Raw genomic sequence first — 21,352 nt, 5'->3', positions numbered from 1 at the left:
CACATATTTCATTCCCGTGTTTTACTTATATACTGCCCTGAGGAAGGCCAGATGGCTGAAATGTTGGCAGGTTTCTGCACCTGCAATGATAATAAACTGCTCTGTTAGTACCTGAGGTTCGTGCATTGAATACAATTATGCTTTACTTGCTGTTATATGTGCTGGCAAGTCAACAGTTTATATTGCATTTTTATAGGATTGGTAAATGTGTCTTGCTAGACTTCGCTGAGCTCACCTTTAGCAATAGAATGCCAAAGGCCACTAAAGCTCCTTCCTGGTGACATATTAATCATGTGCCAAAGCTTGGCACTCAGTGAGCTTATTACTACTCAGATAAATAGAAAGAATAACTAAACTGGCCATCTGTAGGCTACCAAACAAATATACGCTACGGGTACACAAAAGGAATAGGGTTTCTTACAGTTTTTATTGAAGGACATGTGAATGAGAAGATTATACGGGAAGGACTTAGAAACAATTCAGTTTTTCAACATTTTAAATGGAGAAATAGAGACATTTACTAGTTTACTTTGATAGATATAGAAATAATTTTAAAACTATGCATCACTCATAATCTCAGCACCTAGAAACAAACTCTATTTATATTTTTGCATATTATCTTGTACATGCAAACATAATAGAAAACATGAGTTGTCTTGTGTGCTCCTAATTAACTATAATCATTTTACTTCATCATTAAAAACTGTAGTTTCTTCTCATTAGATAGCTTTTCTTTATTTCCAGTACCCCCTTTGGACTCTGAATCTTCTACTCCAAATTGCAAAAACTATTTTCTTCAGCAAGAAAAACAGTGCTTCTCTTTTTGCTGGGGAGCAGTTGAATATTTTCACAGAAAATTAAACATTTTCTTTGTAGTCCTTATTTTATGTCACTCTCATTTGCATGCATTTTTCCAAAAACTTAGAGAACTAGTTGAAATTATGTTAAAATTATAACTTAATTTGAGAAATATTGCTATGTGTATAATATACATTACCTTCATCACAAGAATAACTTTACCTTTTAATTTCATTCCTACTTTCATTTTTCATGAATTTGTAAAGCATATTCCATGATTAATATCATGCCACACAACTATAATAATTTTGATTGGTAAACAGCATAAAGAAATGAAATTATATGGTATACAGAGCATTTCAGCATTATATTTTTGCTTTAAATCAGAAAAATAACTCTGATCATCACCTGGCATATTTTACTCTCAAAATGTCATTCACATATGGAACAAGAAAAGACCTAGAATAGCCAAAACAATTTTAGGCAAAAAGAGTAATGCTGGTGGTATTACAATATCAGACTTCAAACTCTACTATAGAGTCATAATAAGAAAAACTGCTTGGTATTGGCATAAAAACAGACCAGAAGATCAGTGGAACAGAAAAGAAGACCAAGGAATAGAACCACATACCTATAGGAAACTTCTATTTGACAAAGGAGCCAGAGATAAACAGGGGAACAAACACAGTCTATTCAATTATTGGTGTTGGCAAAACTAGGCAGCCACATGCAGAAAACTAAAAATTGACCCTAGTCTTTCGCCATGCACAAGCATTAACTGAAAGTGAATCAAAGACCTCAATGTCAGAACTGAAACCTTGATACTGCCTCACGATAGAGTAGGAGAGACACTGGAATTCATAGGCACAGGCAAAAGATTCCTGAACAAAATACCAGGGTCACAACAGATTGGAGAGAAAATCGATAAATGGGGACTACCTAAAAAAAAAGTTTCTGTACAGATAAAAACATAGTCGTGAAAGTAAAGAGACAACCAACCAACTGGGAAAAGATATTCATCAATAATACATCTGACAAATGCTTAATATCCAGTATCTACAGGGAACTCAAAAAACTAATCCCCCCCAAATCCAAGAAACCATTCATTGAATGGGCAAGGGAATTAAAGAGAGACTTATCAGAAGAACAGATTAAAATGGCAGAAAAGCATATGAGAAAATGTTCATCATCTATGGTCATAAAGGAAATGCAAAAAAAAAAAAAAAAAAAAACAACCCTAAGATACCACCTTACCCCAACAAGAATGGCCAAGATTTTGAACTCAGACAATGACAGTTGCTAGCGGGGTTGTGGAGAAAAAGGAACCCCACTACACTGCTGGTGGGAATGTAGACTAGTTCAGCCACTCTGGAAAGCAGTGTGGAGGATTCTTTAAGAACCAAAAATAGACCTTCCCTATGATCCCGCCATACCAATGTCATAACCTAAGATATTATAAGGACAATAGTCAGGCAATGGAAACAATCCAGATGTCCTAGTGCAAATGAATGGATACAGAAAATGTAGTATACATACACAATGGAATTCTACATAGCCAACAGACAAGATAAAATAATGGCATTCACAGGGAAGTGGATAACTCTAGAGCGAATCATGTTGCGTGAGACAAGTCAAGACCTAAGGAACAAAAGGAGCATGGTATCCTTAATATGTGGCTATTAAACCCAGAGAGTATAAGAGCAAGGACTCAATAACTGTATACCCAAAGCTATGGACATGGTAATGGAAATATAAACATAACTATATAGACATAAAAACCTATGACTCTATAGACATAATGTTTTATTTCATAAATTAATATGTTTCTATGACATACAAACCCTTAGCCTGATTTTGATTAAGGTCTAAATACTAAATCCCAGTGATTGTAAATAGAGATTCCCCCCTTGAACACTTGTTTGTTAACTTGTCATTTAAAATATGTTGTAAAATCAATGTTAATAAATTCTTTAATAAAAAATGTCATTCAGCTAATGTCTCATACTCTTTCAGTTAAAAAAAAAATGATTGGCTGGGGAGTTTGGCCTAATGTAGAGTGCTTGCCTAGAATGCAAGAAGACCCAGGTTCGATTTCTCAATACCACATACATAAAAAAGCTAGAAGGGGTGTGTGGCTCAAGTAGTAGAGCACTAGAGGTGTGAGGAAAGCCCAAAGATGACGTTCAGGCTCTGAGATCAAGCCCCAGGACTGGCAAAAATAATAAATACATTGATTCACTTTTGTATTATTATCTCCTTGTATTAATGGAACAAACTCAAATTGATAAAAATATTATCCTTTATATTAAACAAGGAATTTGTTGTCCTAAGTAATGAATATTCTGTATTCCTTTTTAAAAACATATTGTTGGAATAATGTTTAGAAGGATTACAATTACCTTTGTCAGGTAGTAGGTGCATTACTTCTCTCACATTGATATCTCTTCTCATGTTTTTGTCTCCATTTCCCTTTTAGCAAACCTCCCCAATTATCTTGTTTTTTCCCCCTCTCCTATCCCATTTCAAATAAACAAATAAGCATATACACAATACATCTGGTAACAGAATTAGATACAGTTGCAACATAATATTGAACATAAGGGCACCAAAAGAGAAGATAAATAACAGTACACTAAGAACAACAATCATACAAGATTAATCTCTTGTTTCCATATCCTAGAGCTCATTTCATTTATTCTCATCCTCTATGACCTTATGTACACAGGGTTTTAGCTATTGTAATCCTCTGCTAGGAGAGTCCTAGATGTGTACTAATTATTACAAATGAGGGAAATCATTGAGCCTATGTTCCTTTGGATCGGGCTTACTTCAATTAATATAATTTTTCTCAAGTCTTTCCATTTCCTTACAAATGGGTAACATCAGCATTTCTGCTGGTAGCATAGAATTCCATTGTGTATATGTACCACATCTTCTTGATCCATACATCTACTGAGGGGCATCTAGGTTGGGTCCATAGCTTAGCTATGGTAAATAGTGCTGCAATGAACATCATTGTGCTAGTAAATTTAGTATGCTCTTGTTTCTGGACATTTACATAAGATTGGTTTAGGAGTAGGATTGCTGGGTCATATGTTCTATGTTTAGTATTTTAAGAAACCGCCATACTGCTTTTCACAGTGGTTGAATGAGTGTAGTAGTGATCCCTCCTGGCCACATCCCCACCAGCATCTCTTATTATTTTTCTTGATAATGACCATTCTAACTGGAATGAGGTGAAATCTCAAAAGTTATTTTCATTTGCATTTCTTTTATGCCTGAAGATATTGAACATTTAATGATATGGTTGTTTCTTTGAGGGTTTGTTTTTGAGAGGCTCATTTTTTTTAGCTGTAGATGCATTTTAGATATGAGATTTTTGTCTATTGTATGGCTAGTAAAGATTTTTCTCCCACTTTGTGGACTTCCTATTTAACTTGCTAGCTATGCCCTTTGCTCTGCAGTTTAATGCAGTCCCATTTGTCCAAATTTTCTTTAATGTGTTGTGTTTCTGGGTCTTTATTAAGAAAGTTTCGACCTGTGCCAAAGAGACCTAGTGTACCTCTTATTCCTTCTCGTAAAGTTTTCAGAATATCTGCTTTTACCTCAAGGTCTTTGATCAATTTGGAATTAATTCTGGTGCGGGGTGACAGAAGGATCCAACTTTAGTTTTCTGCAGGTACTTAACCAATTCTGCCAGCACCACTTGTTAAAGAGGCTGTCTTCCTTCCATCTTATTTTCTGAACCTACTGAATCAACAGGATCAAGTGTATTAATGCAAAGAAAAGCAAACATGTGCCTACCAAAGAGGAATGTGCACAGGCTAGAGAGGAGCTGCTGTATTGAAGGTGTAAGACTTCAAGATTCATTATTGGAATCTATGAACAGGGATGGCCAATCTTGGAAAATTGGATTATTTGTCATTAATTTCCAGAGATTTTATTGTGTGTCATTATTTCATAAAGTATTTGGGTCAATAGGGAAGAGGTCTTGGCCTTGGAGAGACAGTTTGGTGCTATTATTTTATGCATATTTTAGGAGCTGTGGTTCAACAAGTTCCATGTCTATGTCAGAAGAAAGTTTGCTAATGTTAACGCTCCAGGATTCCTTATCATTATACAAAATATTTTTATGAGCCACAAGCCACAGGGTATCCCTATTCCCTGGCACAACCATCTGTCATTTCTGTAATGTCAGATGAGCATACCCTATGTGATATTTTCTACAATATATATACACTATAAATACAAACTGTTAATAGTGTTTATATATATACTATTAATACATATACTATATGTGTGTGTATTAATGTCAACAAATGTATTGAGCCAAAGTATTAACCCATCTATCATCTTATTTGGTAAATTTTCATATCTGAAGTATCTGAATAAATATTTCTTGCTACAACAAATGATTTCTGAACAACAAATAAACAAATTTCCAATCAATTATGATAACATTTGTAGGAAAATATTTCCGAGTGGTTTATAGTTGAATTTGTAATATACTTTTGCCTAAACATTATATATATATATATTATACATACACACATACACACACACACACACACATATTCTTTTTTTTCTTAATAGATGTGGCCACACTGTGTACTTTCAGTTCACACCTGTAATCATAGCTACATAGGAGTCTGAGATCTGAGAATTATGGTTAAAAGCCAGCCTGGGCACATTAGTTGGTGAGACTAATTTAATCCATTCAATCAGTAGAAAACTGGAAGTGGCTCAGTGGCTCAACAGGTAGGGCAGTAGCAATAGCCTTGAGCTAAAAAGATCAGGGACAATGTCCAGGCCCAGAATCCAAGCCCCAAGCCCCATGACCAACAACAACAAACAGATGTGATCATATCTGATTTTTCTGTAGTTTTTAACTAAGGAGGAAGCGGGGGGGGGTAGCAATATTAACTTAATCAAAACAACACATCATGCAGATAAAAAACATATAAGCAATATTTATTTCTTAATGAGGTGAGCAAGCCTCACTTTTAATTGAAAGAATAAAAGGAGATAAATCGGATTTGGAACTTAAAACTTTCCAAACACATCAAAAGGGACAGCCATGAGAACCAAGACTCAGAGCTCTGGTCTTAACTTTGTAGGGATATCAGAAATGTCTTGTGATTTTCTGAAAAGGGCAAAATGGATATGCTTGAGACGAAGGTGAGAACATACTTTCAGAAACACAAACCTCATCTCAAGTCTGTTATTTCTCCACTGAAGTTCATATTACTTTCTTTCTATGCCATTTACTGTCACATAGCTACATTCCAATATAAAACAAGGAATTTCTTCTCTCATTGATTCTTAAAAATTTCTTTCTTTTTTTTTTGCCAGTCCTGGGCTTGAGCTCATGGTCTGAGCACTGTTCTTGGACTTTCTCAAGGCTAGAGCTCTACCGCCTGAGCCACAGCACCACTTCCAGCTTTTTCCTATGTATATGGTACCAAGGAATTGAACCCAAGTCTTCGTGTATGCTGGGCAAGCACTCTACTGCTAGGCCATAATCCTGGCCCTTCTTAAAAATTCCTATTCCGAGTTGAGACTTATGAATTTTAAACCACATTACCATTCACTTGTTTTTATGTTACTTTGCAATTATTACCTTATTTTGTATCTGTATACTTAATATTCTTCAAATAAATTACAACCTCTTAGAAAATCAGTAAAGGCACTTAACCACTTCTTTGGAACTTCCTCTATACATATGCAATGCTTTGAATACATATTTTAATGAATAACATATCTTTAAGAAGTATGTTCGAAAATTGAGTTCACACTCTAGCTATTCTTATATTTTTTCTCCATTTGTTTTTATTTTTCCCTGCTTTTTACTACTACACTCTGATCCTTTCTCTCTTTGAACACAGGAGTATGCAGTTATTCTCATACAGCTTAAATGTGTTTATACATATATGCTTTCTACATAATATATGTAGGGACATGCTTACACTCTTAAAACAGCATGCCAAGTTGCAGTATCTTTTAAGTATCAGGTGTAATTTTGCATAGAAGCAAATTAGAAATCCGTTATTTAATTTTAAGTGTTTTATGGCAAAGCATGTTAAAAAGCTGCAAGAAGTAAGAATAATTTGATAACATCAATACACTACTCATATGTATGTATTAAAGGTTGTAATGATCTTTAAGACCTTTTGTATGTGGCCAGGCTGTCAGTCACTTTGTTTCCTTATTAGTCTCAAATAGAAGATAAACAACAAGACTGACAGTTGGCTGCCCTTTGTCATTTTGTGTCTCCCTCCCAGACAGGAGAGTATTATGTCATCACTCAAGTTTGTCACAATTGGTGTAGGCATGTAAATGTCTTAAAGGCTGTTTTCTTCTTACTGTTTGTAAAGAGATGCAGATAACAAATTTGATTATATATATATATATATATGGATATGGATATAAACACCTGTTATATATGTTACCTTACTTTCGAAACGAGCACATTAATCCCCAAATGTAGAAGCAATCTGCTTCATAGATGCTTATTTAAAGTGGAGACATCAATACCACAACATGTTTGGATTTTGTTTTTCAAAATATGAACAGAAATGCTACAGATATGTAGTAAATGAATAAAACTATATTGCTTTAGGGACATTTTAAAACAAAATTGTTGACATAATTAGTGCTCAAAAAATTACATAAAATGATTTACACAGTGCTTATTTTATGGATGAAAATAGTTCCAAAACTAAAATAGTTGTTCACATCATTGATAGCTAAGGTGAAATAAATCTTCAAGTAGTAAATGTAGATAATTTAACATGGTGATTATAAGAAGTACAGCATCACATATCCTCTAACTTATTTTTCATATCTTCTATTTTTTTCCCCTTTTTTCTTTTGTATATAGCACAGGTGGCCACAAAAAAGATTTTTCATGTAGGCATTCCATGACACTCATGCAAATAAATATTTTTTCATATATATTTATTGTAATTAATAGAAGGGTTACATGATATTTGCCAGACAGAAGGTGCATTAATTCACATACATTGATACCCTTCCGCCTGTCTTGGTCCCCATTTCCGTTCCCCCACCCCCATCCCTCATCTTGTTTTCCCCCGTTCCCTATCCAATTTCAAATAACCAAATACAAATATATCCGATATATCAGGTAACAAAGTGAGATACTGTAACAATATGAGATAACCAATGGACAGCAAAAGAGATGAGAGATAACATAGTACCTTAAGGACAAAAATCATTCATTATATGGCTTATGTTTCTATATCCTGGAGATCCTTTCATTTAGCATGATACTATATGGCCTTTTGTATCAAGGTTTTGCTCTATTGCAAAGCTCTGCTAGGAGAGCCCAAGGTTTCTACTGATTATGACAAATGAGGGAAACCATTGACCCTAAGTTCCTTTGAGTCTGGCTTACTTCACTTAATATGCTTTTTTCTAAGTCTTTCCATTTCCTAACAATTGGGGCAATGTCATTCTTTCTGACAGCAGCATAGAATTCCATTGTGTACAAATACCACATCTTGTTGATCCACTCATTAACTGAGGGATATCTAGGTTGGTTCCATATCTTTGCTATGGTGAATAGTGCTGCAATGAACATTGTTGTGCTGGTGGACTTAGTATGCCCTAGTTTCTGGATGGTTGGGTAAATGCCAAGTAGTGGAATTGCTGGGTCACAGGGGAGCTCTATGTTTAGTCTTTTGAGGAACTGCCATACTGCTTTCTATAGGAGTTGAATGAGTTTGCACTCCCACCAACAATGTAGTAGTGATCCCTCCTGGCCACTTCCCCTCCAGCGTCTGTTGTTATTAGTTTTCCTGATCCTGGCCATTCTAACTGGAGTGAGGTGGAATCTTAGAGTTGTTTTGATTTGCATTTCTTTTATGACCAGAGATGTTGAGCATTTCTTCATGTGTCTATAGGCCATTTTTGTTTCTTCTTCAGAGAAGACTCTCTTTAAGTCTTTGGCCCATCTTTTAATGGGATGGTTGTTACTTTGGAGATTAGTTTTGGAGTGATTCAATTTTTTGAGTCGTTGATATATTTTAGATATGAGGCCTTTTTCCGTTGTTTGGTTGGTGAAGATCTTCTCCCACTCTGTAGGCTTCCTAATTAATTTACTATGTCCTTTGCCAAACAAAATCTCTGCAGTTTAATGCAGTCCCACTTACCCAGACTTTCTCTGATTTGTTGTGATTCTTGGTCCTTATTAAGAAAGTTTCTACCTGTGCCAAGGAGGCCTAGAGTATCTCTTATTCCTTCTTGTAAAGTTTTCAGTGTGTCGGCTTTTACCTCCAGGTCTTTGATCCATTTGGAGTTAATTCTAGTGCAGAGTGACAAAGAAGGATCCAACTCTAGTTTTCTGCAGGTGCTTAACCAGTTCTGCCAGCACTACTTGTTGAAGAGGCTATCTTTCTCCCATTTTATTATTTTGGCTCCTTTGTCAAAGATTAGGTGGCCAGTGGTCTGTGGTTTAATATCTGGGTCCTCAGTTCTATTCCATTGGTCTTCAGGCCTGTTTTTTTGCCAGTACCAAGTTGTTTTGATAATTATAGCTCTGTAATAGAGTCTAAAGTTTGGTATTGAAATTCCTCCTGTGCTGTTCTTTCTGCTAAGAAGTGTTTTTGCTCTATGTGGTCTTTTATTATTCCATATGAAATTTTGGATTGCCTCTTCTATTTCTTTAAAGATGACATTGGGATATTGATGGGTATTGCATTGAATTTGTAGATAGCCCTTGCCAAGATTGTCATTTTCCCAATACTGATTCTTCCAATCCAGGAGCATGGGAGGTTTTTCCATTTCCTCAGTTCTGCTTTAATTTCCTTTTTCAGGATTTTAAAGTTTTCATCAAAAAGGTCCTTTACATTTTTAGTTAAGGAAATTCCTAGGTACTTTATTTTCTTTGAGGCTATTTCAAAAGGAGTTGCTTTCCTGATTGTTGCCTCATTCCTCTTACTGTTGGCATTGAGGACGGCAGCTGATTTTTGAGGATTAATTTTATACCCTGGTACCTTTCCAAAGTTTTGAATCAGCTTAAGGAGCTTGGGAGTAGAGTCGATAGGATTTTTTGAATACAGGATCATGTCATCTGCAAAGAGGGGAAGTTTTACTTCCTCTTTCCCTATTTGGATCCACTTTATGCTTGCTTCTTGCTTTATGGCACTGGCTAGGAATTCTAATACTATGTTAAAGAGGAGTGTAGAGAGTAGGCATCATTGTCTTATTCCTGATTTTTGAGGGAATGGCTTTAGCTTTTTGCCATTAAGTATAATACTAGCTGTGGGTTTGTCATACACAGCCTTTATTATATTGAGGAATGTTCCATGGATTCCTATTTTATCCTGAGCTTTTAACATAAAGGGGTGTTGGATCTTGTCAAATGCCATTTCTGCATCTATTGAGACATTCATGTGATTTTTGTCCCTGCTCCTGTTGATGTGTTGAATTATATTAATTGATTTGCCTATGTTGAACCAGCTTTGCCTCACTGTGATGAATCCTGTTTGTTCATAGTGTGTATTTTTTTTTAATGAGTTGTTGTAGACGGTTGGCCAGTATTTTGTTGAGAAGTTTTGCATTGATGCTCATCAAAGAAATAGGTCTATAGTCCTCTTTCTTTGATGAATCTCTGTCTGGTTTGGGGATGAGAGTTATACTGGCATCATAGAATGAGTTTGGTAAAGAACCTTCATTTTCTATTTCATTGTAGAGCTTGAGGATTATTGGAGTGAGCTCTGCTTTGAAGACCTTATAGAATTCAGCTAGCCCTGGGTTTTTCTTAGGTGGAAGGTCTCATTGCCATGTCTATTTCAGAGCTTGAAATAGGCCTGTTGAGTTGGGTTAGTTCTTCTTGGTTCAGTGTGGGTATCTTAACATTGGCTAGGAATTCATCCATTTCTTCTAGATTCTCAAATTTGTTGGCATAAAGGTTTGAGATGTATTCCCTCATGATACTCTGGATCTTGGAAATTTCTGTCGTGATATTACCATTTTCGTCTGTGAGTCAAGATAGAAAATAAGGAAGATGGCAGCGGTTCAGGGTGAGACATACTGAGCTCCTGCCAAGATTCATGTACTGGCAATGCAGCAGACAGTCCTCTATCAGAAATTGAGCCTAAGTAAGCTTTAGGACCACAGAGAACTCAGGCAGAGAGGAAAAAAAAAGGCAGAATACTGGCGTGAGAAGAGAGTGTGGAGCTCTGCCATGGAGAGGCCAGGGAGACAAAGGCTCTTCTGAATCAGATCAGAGGCATCACTGTCTAGACAGCACAGACCCGCCACCTGAACTTCTTTTTTTTCTTAAGTCTGACATACTAATGCTTGAGCCACAGATCCACTTCCATCTTTTTTAGTAGGTTTTTGGATATATAGAAGTTCAGTGGACTTTCCTTCCTGGGTAGGACTTTGAACTACGTTCCTGACATTGCAGCTTCCTAAGTAACTAGGATTACAGGCATGAGCCACTGGTGCTCCATTTTAAACTTAATTTTTTTATAGCAATATATATATATTATGTTTTATGTAAATTACTGGAAGTCACTAATTTAATAATAAAAATATCTTCTATTAATCTCAAGTAAGAAATTACTACTCTCCTAACTTTACTGAAAACTCAGACACTAATACTAGAGTACAGAAGGACATTATAATCAAATAAATCTCCTAGTCAAAGCTTCTGCCCACATTGTACTTGAGAATTCTGAAACTCCTTGAACACCTTGTGTCATTATAACTCTTAGATGAGATTTTGATAGTCTTGAATTGCTTTTATGGCTTAAATTTTTACTAGAATAAAATGTCTCTGAAATTCATTAGGAAGTAAAATCCTGTCTGCTTCCCAAACAATACATTATTGGTATTTTTGGCTTGTGAGACTTCTTGATTATATTAATCATATTCACAATCATAAAGTTACATTTGTATGGACCTATCACCATTTTTAATATTCTTTCAATCATTGTTTTTATAGTTAATGAGAATCCTTCCAAGTTATTTTTATTTAATAATTGCTTGCAAGCATTATATGTTATGAGTTACAAAAATGCTAGTGTAAAATGTTTATGAAATGCTTGCTTCTAGATTCAGGCTTCCCAAATATTCATTTGTGTTGTGTTATTACCCACCTGAGCTTAGAAAAATGATCTAATGTGTTCAGAATTTAGACTTACCTTAAAGAGATGAATAACATTTACATTGTCTCAGCTACTAAAGAAGGATGAGTGCTTGACAGCAGGTGTTTAAATATATCCTAGATAACATATTGACATCCCCTCTCCAAAAGGAAAAAGGAAGGAAGGAAGGGAGGGAGGAGGGAGGAAGGAAAGAAAGAAGAAAGAGAGGGAGGGAGGGAGGGAGGGAGAGAGGGAAGAAGGAAGGAAGGAAGGAAGAAAGGAAGGAAGGAAGGAAGAAAGGAAGGAAGGAAAAGGAGACTAGAAAATGCTCAAATAAGGAAGAAAAGAGAAAAAAGAAAGAAGACTAGAAAATGCTCAATGATCTGTTATAAGGCTAATAGTTGGAAAAACTGTATTAGCACTTAAGAGTTTTTCTCTTTTCTATTAATACAATACATCATCCATAAAGATTAGCTGCAACTAACTGCACCCTTTCATCTTCATTTTTACCATCATTATCATCCTCATTATGGTGTAAATTTTCTCCAAGTACACTATTCCTTTTTGAGGATTTTATGTTTACTTCCCCAGGGTTGGTCATCATCTCATTGTTTAAGATACTCTTGGTGACATTGTTTAAAATACTCTTGATAAGGTTTCCATAACTTAAATCGAAGGCTGGGTTAATGTTGTTGCTTTCTTTTCTTTTTCCTTTTCCTTACTTGAGGAATTCAGATCTGTACTGCTTATGTTATAGAATGCAAAAAGACATACTATTGTATGAAATTTTTTCTATAGCATCTAGCTATGTTATTCCCTCTCAAATTGGAATACGACTTGATATAGTCTTTCTTTTGTAAGCAAGGTTTTTTGTTTTGTTTTGATTTCATTCAGTAGAGGCTGGTTGTTGGGCTGTCAGTATTTTGACCAATAAATAAATCTGAATGCACATCTATGCAGACCTGAAAGCTCTCTATGAAGCTTTAAAGTCATTAACCACAGGAGACTTTGAAGCCTAGAGTACTGTGTGTTTAGAGCTGTCCATCAAGGTTTCAGAAGCCATCTTTATAGTGGGTGTCACTTCAACCTCACTACAAAGTATACTTATAATTTAATATACTTAGTATAATACATATACTTAATATAATACTATGCACAATGTTCACTTTTACTCTCAATGACATTTTAATGTGCATTGTTTCATCTATTCAATAAATTTTATGAGAGTAAAAAAAAGAAAGAATCATGTTGTTCTTACTACCTCAGAGCTTATCAAATTATATTCACCTGGGTGTTTACAGCTTCAGAAATTCATTTAATTTTATTATTGCTTTTTGTTCTCCATTTTAAGTTTTCCCTTTCATGTGATATATTTACATATCCATGTATTTATATATATATAAATGTGTGTTAAATTATATAGCAACAAATATACAATAGTAAAATATAGTACAAGATAAATATGCTTAGATTTTAAAATTTGAGGTCCAGCTCATCCATTATGAAAAAGTTGAGCAAGTGCTCATGATCCTGATATCAAACATCAGGTCTGATACAAAGAAAGGAAAAAAGAAAAGAAAAGAAAGGAAGAACTAAGGGGAAAAAAGGACAAAAGAGGGAAAAATAGGAAAATAAAGAAAAGAAAATCACCACCAATAAAAAAATCAAGGTACAGTATATTTAACTTTGAAACCATGAGATTCATACTCAACTAGAGTCAAGGTTCATTTTATTATCTTACATTTTTTCTACAAATAGAACTGAAAGTTTTTCACAGAATGTAAGATTATAAGTCTCAAAATGAGAAATAATAAGATTTGACTTTCTGTCTAATGAAGGCAGATTTTTTCAATCATATTCTAGCACTTTTAGATGCATTTATTTAATAGAATTACATACAATCTAATCTCTGAAATAAATGCCCTATAACATAGCAATATCATAAGGTATAAACATAAAATGCATGCTATACTGGCTGGGAATTTGGCCTAGTGGTAGAGTGCTTGCCTAGCATGTACAAAGACCCAGGTTTGATTCCTTGGTACCACATACTTAGAAAAAGCCAGAAGTGGTGGTGAGGTTCAAGTTGTAGAGCTCTAGCCTTGAGAAAAATCCAAGGACAGTGCTCAGGCCCTGAGCTTAAGCCCAGGACTGGCCAAAAAAACATGCATGCTATAAATGGTTAAAATATAGTTTCCAAAAGTTGTTTTGTCCAATGGCACATAATATTCTTATAACATAAATATGGAGCAAGAGTTATATCAAATTTCAATGTCAGATATATTCTCAAAAAATTTGGAAATGTGAAAATTGCCTAGTAAAATATACATTTTTGAAAATAAAAAAATCCTAACCTTTTATTTGTGACAAATAGAAAGAAAAGTATTGTCTGTATAAGATCCACAAAAATTGTCCTAATACCCAGCAATCCCACTACTTGGCATTTACCCAATCATCCAGAAAGAAGGACATGTACTAAATCCACTAGTACACGATGTTCATTGCAGCACTATTTACCATAGCAAAGATATGGAACCAACTCAGACGCCCCTTAGTTGATGAGTGGATCAACAAGATGTTGTAGTTATACACAATGGAATTCTATGCTGCTGTCAGAAAGAAAGACATCCCCCCCATTTGTAAGGAAATGGAGAGACTTAGAAAAATCATATTAAGTGAAGTAAGACTGACTCAATAGAGCAAAACCTAGATACATGAAGGCCATATAGTATGACACTAAATGAAAGGACCTCCAGGATATAGAAACAAAAGCCATACAATGAGTGATTGTTGTCTTTAATTTATTGTTATCTCTCATCTCCTTTGCTGTTCTTTGGTTATCTCACATTGTTACAGTATTTTACCTTGTTGTCTGATATATTGTGTATATGTGTATTTGGTTATTTGAAATTGGATAGGAAAAAAGGGCAAACAAGATGAGGGGCAGGGGTGGGGGTAGGGAAATGGGGACCAAGATATGAGAAAGGGTATCAACGTTTATGAAGTAATGTACCTTCTATCTAGTGAATATAAAGTAACCAACCTTTCTGTTAATTATAATAAAAATATATTAAATTTGGTCCTCATAATTTTGTAATTAATTAGCTTTGAGATTATATATTAAAATACTGTTTAATAAAATTTCTCATTTTAATGAAACAAATGCATGTTATATTAAATTGTAATATATTCACCTTGGAAAAGAAGGCTATAAACAGTCTTTTTCATGAAATAAAGCTTAGATTGCACGGATAGCAATATGAGGTCATTTTGTTTATGTTATAAATCATAATATACATTCTGTGTTTATGATTTATTTTGCCTTGAAAGCTTAAATAATTTTTTAAATACTAACTTTCTAAGATTGTACATTCTTCTTTATATTCTAGTCATGTTTTTATTTGTATTTTACTACTTTAAAGAACATTCCTTTTATTTTTTAAAATATTCATGAACAAAAAGTTAAGTTGAATCTTCTGGTGTTTTAGATCTGACTTTTATAAACTAACCTTCTCCTGTGTTGTCATGCCATCTAGAAAACAACACATTCACTTCTTTTCTATTTTGACTCTTTTTCATGAGAGAAATACACAAGTATTCAAATGTTTATTTTTAATTTAGGAACATATATGCACAAAGGGAAGCATTATGTGTGAAAACTGTCATACATTACAATTATATATGTATTATGTGCATATTTTTATTGCTGTATGTAATGTATCTTAATATGTACTAATGACTATTTTTCCAACTTGCACATAATGTCTTTTCTCATTTGAGATTCCACCTTAATCAACTAGACATGCATGGGTGCTCCTTCATGATTCTGCCATTCTCCTACATACTAGCTTTGTCATTTGTTTGATGAGAATAATGAGACCTAGGAGAAACATTATTTGAGTGGATATGTACTAATTTTCTTAAGATAAATTTGTGAAATGTGCTTGATTCTCTGAACAGTCCTTATTGAATCACTAACTTCTAAATGACAATATTTTCAGCATGAATTACAATCATATTAAAGAACTAAATTGAGCACAAAACAAAATTCACATTGGATAATTTTAAAGTATGGAAGAATAATAACACTAATACAATTGAGGTTTAACTAATTTGAAAACACCTTAAAATTGAATGGATGTTTTGAACCCTAATTCAGTTGTGATTTAACTCATGATTAAAAACAACTTAGAGACTGAACTTTTTGAATATTCAAAAACATACTATAATGTACTACTGAGTCACATGACCACTGAGGATCATATAGTATATCATGCTTTTCTGGGTAACTTTAAAAATTTATGAGAAAATATGATCATACCAAAAAATACTTAAACAATCCCCGCAGAATATCAGATAGTAATTATGTAAACAATTGCCAAGTGTCACTACTTTATGGGCAGATACATTACAATGTTGAAGTTCTCAGTAAATAAACACTTCCTCTATGAAATTCAAATTAATCTCTCTATGTTCTAGAATTCAGTGGATTTGAGAGGAATCAATATATCCTCATTAATGGATTAATTGTCATTTCTCTGCAATCAGCATACTGGTTACTAATGCAAAACTTTCCAAGTTTAGATTTTGTAATTATCTGATATGGATTTTAAGCTGGTACTGATTTTTTTTGGCAGTCATGGAGCTTGAACTCTAGGCCCTGGGGGTTCCCCGAGCTCTTCAGCTCAAGACTAGCACTCTACCACTTGAATCACAGTGTCACTTCTGGATTTTGGTTATTTGGAGATAAGAGTCTCATGGACTTCAGTGCCTGGGTTGGTTTTGAACTGCAACCCTGTAGCTATGATTACAGGCATGAGCCCAGCTCTGATTTTCTTTCTTTCTCCAAATTATATATATATATATATATATATATATATATATATATTCTCAGAGTCAGGAAATATATATCAATAATATGTATCACTAAAGCATTTTCTCCTCTCATCAATGCTCAAGATGATTTCAGATTGTATAGATCTTATCATGGAATAAAAAAATTAGAACAATTTTATCATTATGAAATATGATTAAATTCAGATATTTTACATACAAAAACAGTTGCATTTTATGTATAGTTGAAATACCATTGAATTTGTTAACAAGTATATATATATATACTTGCATATATATATATATGCATGCACGTATTTATCACAAATCTGTGTTGCTATAAGGTACACTGAATGGTCTGTGATATGATTCAGTAGATCAAACTTAAGTACTTTCTATACTGTCATTCACTTCTTAAATGGAGGTAATAAGAATTACATTTAGAGCACCTTGCTGATTAGTCTGGGCAGTAGATAATTGTCTTTTTTACAGTTAAAATGTCTTCAGAGAGTAGCATGTCATGAGGTAAAAGTTGCAAATCAGCATTTAAGAATGGACTGAAAAAAGGTTCACCTTTAAACTGCCTTTGTCATAATAAAAAGTGTTTACCTTCATTTTTATATTCCTCACCCTGAGAACTAATGATCTAGGTAGTAATTCATGAGGATGAGTAATCTGGTTTGGGGAGGACTGGAAAAGGAGCCCCTTATTTCAACAAATGCTCGATTATTTCTAATTGATGAGATTTTGTAGGATGCTTCAGGGGCGACTGAGAAAACAGACTAGAAAAATCTCTGACCTTAAATTGTATGGCACTTTATGTGCTATCTTACTGTTAAAGATATGTTATCAAACTAGCTCAAGTTCATAACTATAGGAACTAATAGAATATAGGAGCCCATGTCATGAAGAAGACATTCACTTTTAGCAAAATGAAGAAACCTGGAAAATTAAAAAAAATGATTAAGAAACTAAAAAACATTGTGGAACTTAAACATATTATTAGTATTGCTTTTATAGTATATTGTCAATAATGAGTTATTAGTATTAAGTATTTCACTCAAGGCAACATTTCACTTTGCCTTTGTAAATGTTTCATAACATGAGGTATGAGTCTGAGTAGTCGCTCTTTGCTTTTATGCATTTGAAATAAAAATAGCTGAAGTTTAAGAAGAGGAATTTTGCTAAAAGTCTTGCAAATAGCTACATACCTTTAAGGTTCTGTTCACATTTTATTCTAAAAGTCCATTAACTATGGCTCTGGTAAGATTCCACCCAGGCAGAAACTTGGTAGACCAAAAAGCAACTCTGGAGCAATAGTTTTTTTTTTTTTTTCCAATTTTCCAGAAGATTGATTTAGATTGTTTTATGTTGCATGCCCATAAAAGAAGAAAACAGAAAAGAATCCACTTGCTTCATCTTTCTTTCAATGTTGTTTTCTTTCCCCCAGTTATTTCACAGTACTGACACACATGACACAAACTGATTTTAATACATTAACTAAAACTGTATTGACCTATACGCAAATAAAGTAACTGTTTAGAGGGCAAATTTTTCCTCATTTTCTTTTCTTTTGTGCAATATGCAAAGGCAAATGTTAACATCACACATGTTGAGCTAAAAAGTATTAGGCCTAGTAAGAGGTATACCTGAAACTTTGATTCTTTGAAAAGAGGATTTTTATGTAGTACACAGCAAAATAAATCTCAAATTAAATCAGATGCTTAGGATTAGCATTTGTAGATGCATCTTTTCTGTCGGGAGAATGTGGATTATTGTAGTAACATCTCTAAACTCCCTACATCTACCTGGGACAAAAAAATGTGCATTATTAGTTCAAGGAAAATAAGTAGGAAGATTTTTAAAAAGTGTTCTGTATCTGATGTGAAGTTTTCATTTTGAATGCCTGTTGGATACTAAATATATTGTGAATACGTTCAGTGATTGTTAATATCCACGTATCTAGAAAGGTGTGTTTTCCTTAGCTATATTAACTATATTAACATTTAGAAATTAAGCATGCAAGATTACATTTGAAGTGATTGCTATTACTCTGATGGAAGTTTTTCTCTAGTTCTTCTGTGTAAACTTCATAGAGAAAAAATAATAATTCAATACAATAATAGTAAAAACTTTTCACTATACAGCATACAGTTATATAAAATATGTATTATATAATATTTACATACCTTTCAGCATAAATGAGTGGATGAACTAGAAAAAAATCAAATACAACAACAATGTTGTAATTGTGTTAGTGAACAGTTAAGTAATAAAATATATTATGTAAGTGTTGTAGTATGTAAAGTCACTAGAAATCTATTTAAATATAATTGAATAGCCTCTGTAACCATGTAAAAAATAGAAAATGCTAAGAAAGCATTTTGCAGTTGAATTTCCTCTTCCTACCTTTCCTAGTAATCTCCTGCATAAATAATGTCAAATAGATTCAATTATACTATTGTCATTACTTAAATGCATTTTAAAATTAAAGTAGTATGCAGCTTACTAAATATCCCGGAAGATTTCATCACAAGTGGCCTAAATTTATCTAAATATGACTAAATTTATCTAAAACATTGTCATTATCCAAAACAATCCATACGGCTGAATCCTCTTACCCATGCATGGCAAGTAACCAATGGCTCATGTTGTCTGACCAGAGAGGCCTGCCTATCCATTCATTTTTAATCACTATGATGCGTGTTCATTGTTAAAGAGAAATAGTTTAGATTCACATTCATTTTTTTAAAAGATAGATCAACCATTTGCATTCTCTGTATCCATGGGGAAACTTTTCAAAGACTGAATTCACAAATTCACAACAACTGACACTATCACGATTCTTTTTCCACTTTGAATTATTGCATAGCAATGTGGGTGCTCCCTAATTGGCCATTACCTTGCTATGAATGTTCATTCAAAAACTGTGAGGCAAAGGTACTGTGTTAAAGATCATCTACCTGGTACTTCAAGTCATTTAGCAATGATATATCACTTGGTTGAAAATAATGTAGCATGGGGTTTCCAAATCTTTCATGCCCACAGTCTCTAAATGTGATCTTTTAAAGAATTCTCCCTTCTTTCTGTTTCTTTTCTTTCTCTCTCTCTGTTTGGCTTTTTTCCCCCCAGGGGGAATCCTGTGGAGATATATTGAAGAGGATTTCCCAGCTCAGTTCTTTTTCACACTGTTCTTATCATATATGGACAGAGTTAGTTCTCCCTTTCAATGTAACAGACATTCATTGAATACCTACTGTGCAGAGAGCGATGGTTCAGGGTGCTGAGATATTAAGACAAGTTTCCTGCCCACTGGGAGTCCATTGAATTGTAGGGTATCCCTGGTTGTATCATTGCAGGTTCCCTTTATTCTTTTATACTTGAAATTCCTTTTTGAAGTGTAGTGTAGAGGGCACTACAAGTATTTATAAACTGGAAAAGGAATTTACATCATGGAGGTAGAGTTTGTTTTAACTATGCAGCATTATGAGAAACCTTATTCAGATGCTCTACTGTTTAGCATATGAACTAGTACAGGAATTTGCACCATAAATAATTGGTGAACTCCACCTGGCAGTGACTTGGAGGGGCAAGATGTTCTCTAGTTTTTGGATAAAAACATTTCGAAGGCTTCTTATTGTGAGAGGCTCATGCAATCACTGTCTTGCCATCCAAATGCCTGTTACCCAAGATGGGCAAGGGTTACTTTCTGGGCATATTAATCAGTGATGTTCCTTCTAGATTCTCTTGAAAATGACCAAGTCTCTTCTTATATTGATGGAGGGAACCTAATTTGATCAACAATAAAATTAAGCTTAATGAGTGCTTCTTTTATGACTAGATCCTGTTAGATGGCCACTGTATTGTACATTATGTCCTGCTATTCTCCAGCATCTTTGCTTCCTCTTTCTACATTTAACTAGCAATCACCTGCTTATTTCCAGATTTTATGTCTTTACTTAATAAAACAGATTTCATAAACATATATATATATATATAATAAGTGAGACATGTTTCCCTCAAACTGGGCGAATGTGGCACAAATCGCAAACTTGCTGAGACATAATGTGTATAAAGAAATGTTCTGTGATAGGATAGTGATTTCAGTCAAAGCCTACATGAGCATAAGACATATCAAACAATCGGAGGGAATTTAAGTACCTGGTTGCTTGCAAATAGTTTCAGCTAAATATCACCTCAGATTTAGGTGATGTTCCTCAATGCCTTTATTGTAGAGAACTTTTAATTTATCAATTCTCTCTGTTGGGGGTTCTAGGACATCTTTAGCAATCACATATTTTCAGAGATATCTGTCCACAGACATGACATCATTTAATTCACAATTTTCCTTGGTACTGGAATGTCATGGAATACTTTGTAGAGGTCAGATGCTAGCACCAAACTTAACCTTATTTTAACATTATAGTAAATTCATTTAACAAAGAAGTAACTCCAGATACCATTAATAAGTACTTAATTCTGCTTCTGTTAAAAAAATCTAATAAACTATATAAACTATTTAAACTAGTTCAGGCTGAGTAGATGCATGGTTAAACAAAAGTTACCATATTGTGTTGAAAATGTATAAAAATACAGATTATTTCTAA

General features: G+C 34.0%; 1 protein-coding gene across 2 annotated transcripts in view; it reads left to right on the top strand.

Moving 5' to 3' along the window:
• Cadm2 (cell adhesion molecule 2) overlaps positions 1 to 21,352 on the top strand; it is an 866,220-nt gene that overhangs the window by 730,352 nt on the left and 114,516 nt on the right. The window lies entirely within an intron of this gene.

This window comes from Megascapheus bottae, chromosome 1 (genome assembly GCF_031878675.1).
Source record: "Megascapheus bottae isolate mThoBot1 chromosome 1, mThoBot2.hap1, whole genome shotgun sequence".
NCBI lineage: Eukaryota > Metazoa > Chordata > Mammalia > Rodentia > Geomyidae > Megascapheus > Megascapheus bottae.
The sequence above is the reverse complement of the archived record's forward strand: the minus strand, read 5'-3'. Positions and strand labels throughout refer to the sequence as shown.